Below are 4,889 nucleotides of genomic sequence, written 5' to 3' on the forward strand. Positions count from 1 at the left end.
ACAATAACAGAAGATATAACTTGCACATATGACAATAAAAGAAGATATAACTTGCACATATAACAATAACAGAAGATATAACTTGCACATATGACAATAAAAGAAGATATAACTTGCACATATGACAATAAAAGAAGATATAACTTGCACATATAACAATAACAGAAGATATAACTTGCACATATAACAATAACAGAAGATATAACTTGCACATATGACAATAAAAGAAGATATAACTTGCACATATGACAATAACAGAAGATATAACTTGCACATATGACAATAAAAGAAGATATAACTTGCACATATAACAATAACAGAAAATATAACTTGCACATATGACAATAACAGAAGATATAACTTGCACATATAACAATAACAGAAGATATAACTTGCACATATGACAATAACAGAAGATATAACTTGCACATATAACAATAACAGAAGATATAACTTGCACATATAACAATAACAGAAGATATAACTTGCACATATAACAATAACAGAAGATATAACTTGCACATATGACAATAAAAGAAGATATAACTTGCACATATGACAATAAAAGAAGATATAACTTGCACATATGACAATAAAAGAAGGTATAACTTGCACATATAACAATAAAAGAAGATATAACTTGCACATATAACAATAAAAGAAGATATAACTTGCACATATAACAATAAAAGAAGATATAACTTGCACATATGACAATAACAGAAGATATAACTTGCACATATAACAATAAAAGAAGATATAACTTGCACATATAACAATAAAAGAAGATATAACTTGCACATATGACAATAAAAGAAGATATAACTTGCACATATGACAATAAAAGAAGATATAACTTGCACATATAACAATAACAGAAGATATAACTTGCACATATGACAATAAAAGAAGATATAACTTGCACATATGACAATAAAAGAAGATATAACTTGCACATATAACAATAACAGAAGATATAACTTGCACATATGACAATAAAAGAAGATATAACTTGCACATATGACAATAAAAGAAGATATAACTTGCCCATATAACAATAACAGAAGATATAACTTGCACATATAACAATAACAGAAGATATAACAACAGTTATTACCCTCAGCTCATTTTTAAATGTTGCAATAAAATGAGATTTTACCATCTAAAACAATTCCTATTTATTAACACACACAAAAGTACTGGAAGCAGATATTGTTGAGAGCCAGCTCCCTTTTTCCAGATACTGGAAATTGGTGCCGTCTATGTCACTACGTGACGGAAAAAAGGGAAGTGGTACTTTTTAGAGACGGTATAGTACCGTTTATGATGAATTAGTAGCGGTGTAGTCCAAACATTCATCTTTTCTCGGTCATGTTGGTCGCACCACTCCCTGCTGGCAAGCTAAACACTCTTCCTTGGAGGAGGACCATCCATCCATTTTCTACCACTTGTCCCTTTTGGACCAGCCCTTTCTATATTCATGTGGTTTTATCCTGACTTAAGTTGACATTCACACATGCAGAGAGGACATGTTTAGAAATGGCAGCAGATCAAAGAAGTGAGCTGCACTCTCACATTAATCTGCCTGCAGGGATTTATTTATCTTTTCTGATTTATATCTCTTTTCTATCAGGTATGATCTTTGGAGGATTACACAACAATCTTCTTACACGCTACATTACTGCATCACTCTTTGGACCACAGCTTCTTAACTGAGGCTCACATGCCTTCTTCAAGTCTCACACCACACTTTATCATCTGCCTTTAGCATCAACACAGGCATGTGGAGGGGGGCGTGGCCCGCACGTCTCCTGCGGGCAGGGCGTGTGCAGGAGCCGGCTATGAATCAGGTGACGGGTGAGTGGATTTCCCAGCTGGAACGGGTTATCCAATCACCTGTCTCCTTTATTAGCAGCGTCCGAGGACATGAGGAGGAGAGAGAGAGAGAGTGGAGAGACGCAGAGCGGAGAGGGGCGAGCAAACGAGCCGGAGGCAGCCAAGCAAAAAATAAAATGTAATAAAGCTGCAAGCAGCGATGGACGGGACCGACTTTTGCTGGTGTTTCCTGCCTTTACCCATTTAACATATCTTTACCTGCACATTACCTACCTTCCCTGCATCCTGGGGTCACACTGGTGCTTCTTTCTGTCACCCATACACGTTGGTGCTTCCTGCCATCACCCAGACAACATATCTTTACCTGCACATTACCTACCTTCTCTGTATCCTGGTGTCAAACTGCTGCCTCCTTCTTTCACCCAGTCAACATATCTTTACCTGCACATTACCTACCCTCTCTGTATCCTGGAGTCAAACCGGTGCCTCCTTCCTTCACCCAGTCAACATATCTTTACCTGCACATTACCTACCTTCTCTGCATGTTGTGGTCACGCTGGTGCTTCCTGCTTTTAAGCCACCTTGAGACGGCAGCAGCGTGGCAGCATCAGCGCAGCAGTTCTTTAAAGGCTCGTAAAATCAAAACCCGAGCAGTTAGAAAAAATCTTGACAACTTTTAATCAGAAGGGTTCAATCTCTCTCCTGTGCGAGTTTGAAGCCGACACGACAAACGCGCTCAGAGGAGATAATGTTTGAAAAAAAGTGACGGGTTGTTAGAAAACTTTAGTTTTGAAGGGGTAATTGCCAACTTCCTGTTGATTTTTGCTGAAGGATGTCAATGAATGAAATGTAGGTCTAAGTGAGACCTACATAGAGGTTTTTGTTTCATGTCTCTATGACATTCATACCGGAAGTTACAAGCAGTTTTGTCTGTGTTTTCTTCCTTGGAGCAGTTTTGTCTGTTATTCCTAGGGGGTGCTAAAGCGCAATTTTGAGTTTTGGATTTTTTGTTTTTTTTAGTAGATAGCAATTTTCACCAGTCCTGATGTGTGTGTCCAGTTTGGTGAGTTTTGAAGCATTTTAAGGGGGTCAAATTACAGCTCAAAGAGGCAAAAATTACATTTTTTAGGAAACTTTTGTTTTGAAGGGGTTTTTGTCAACTTCCTGTTGATTTTTGCTGAAGGAGATCAGTGTATGAAATGTAGGTCTAAGTCAGACCTACATAGAGGTTTTTGTTTCATGTCTCTACGACATTAACGGAAGTTAAAACCAGTTTTGTCTGTGTTTTTCCTAGGGGGCGCTAGAGTGCACTTTTGAGTTTTGGGGTTTGTTTGTTTTTCAAAATTTTCGCCAGTCCTGATGTGTGTGTCAAATTTGGCGAGTTTTGAAGCATGTTAAGGGGATCAAACTACAGCTCAAAATAATAATAAAACCTTAGAAATTCAATAGAGTCCTCTGTCTTAAAGGGACATCGGTCCCTAATAATCATTGAACTCTGACCCTGAGGCCTTATCCTTCCAGCCCACTGAAGAACTCAGACACACAAAGTGTGTTACAAATACCATTTGTCAATAAAAACAAGGATCAAACAATTATAGTTGTATATTATTTACACATACAGAGTCTCCCAGGCAGAACTGTAGCCAGTAACAAACGTGTCCGCATAACTCAAATTACTGCATCAGGAGCTGAACTAAATGAATTATTGTGGATACTTGGTGTCGCCATACTTGCCAACCTTGAGACCTCCGATTTTGGGAGGTGTGTGTGGGGGGGGGGCGTGGCTAAGAGGGGAGGAGTATATTTATAGCTAGAATTCACTAAGTCAAGTATTTCATATATATATATATACATAAGAAATACTTGACTTTCAGTGAGTTCTAGTTGGCTATATATATATATATATATATATATATATATATATATATATATATATATATATATATATAATAAATACTTGACTTTCAGTGAATTCTAGCTTTATATATTTATTTTATTATAAATATATATATGTATATATATAAAAATAAGAGAAATACTTGAATTTCAGTGTTCATTTATTTGAGTTAAGGGTTGAATTGTCCATCCTTGTTCTATTCTCTTGTCAGTATTTTTCTAACCATGCTGAACAAGCTGTATCTTTATCGTTTTTCTGCTTCGTCTCCTTGTTGCACGCGAAGTTGTGCACTGCACTCTCTAAAAGCTGTGGATGCTATCGTCACATATGCATGTGCAGTAAATGGCAATATTGTCCCGTTTAAGAGTGTCACGACATTTCTGTTTACGGCATACGAACTGCTTTACGGTAGACGAAAATGTGACTGCTGTTGTTGTGTGTTGTTATCGGGCTGGAAGGACGTTAATGAAACTGCCTAACAATAAACCCACATAAGAAACCAAGAACTCGCCCTCGATCATTCTACAGTTATAACGTCATTGGGCGGACACGCTGTTTATATCGTGGGAAAGCGGACGTGAAAACAGGCACGTCACTCAGGTCCGCATGGAGCTGGAGGGGGCGTGGCCTCCAGGTCCACCTGAATTTCGGGAGATTTTCAGGAAAGGCGCTGAATTTCGGGAGTCTCCCGGAAAATCCGGGAGGGTTGGCAAGTACGGGTGTCGCTAAAAAAAATAAAATAAAATAAATCCCTCTACTTCAACTTAAAGACAGCATAAGTAAATAAGTTAGCGTTTGACTCATTTCACACCTTTTCTAACATTCCACACTACTAAATATGTATGATACGGGCTGATATCGTGTCACATCAATGTTGGGCGGTTTAGCTCGGTTGGTAGAGTGGCTGTGTCAGCAACTTGAGGGTTGCAGGTTCGATTCCCACTTCCGCCATCCTAGTCACTGCCGTTGTGTCCTTGGGCAAGACACTTTACCCACCTGCTCCCAGTGACACCCACACTGGTTTAAATGTAACTTAGATATTGGGTTTCACTATGTAAAGCGCTTTGAGTCACTAGAGAAAAAGTGCTATATAAATATAATTCACTTCACTTCACTTGGTATCGCTCAATACTCAAGGCTCCAACATGGGTCGGAA

The sequence above is a fragment of the Nerophis ophidion genome, linkage group LG06, assembly GCF_033978795.1.
Source record: "Nerophis ophidion isolate RoL-2023_Sa linkage group LG06, RoL_Noph_v1.0, whole genome shotgun sequence".
Classification (NCBI taxonomy): Eukaryota; Metazoa; Chordata; class Actinopteri; order Syngnathiformes; family Syngnathidae; genus Nerophis; species Nerophis ophidion.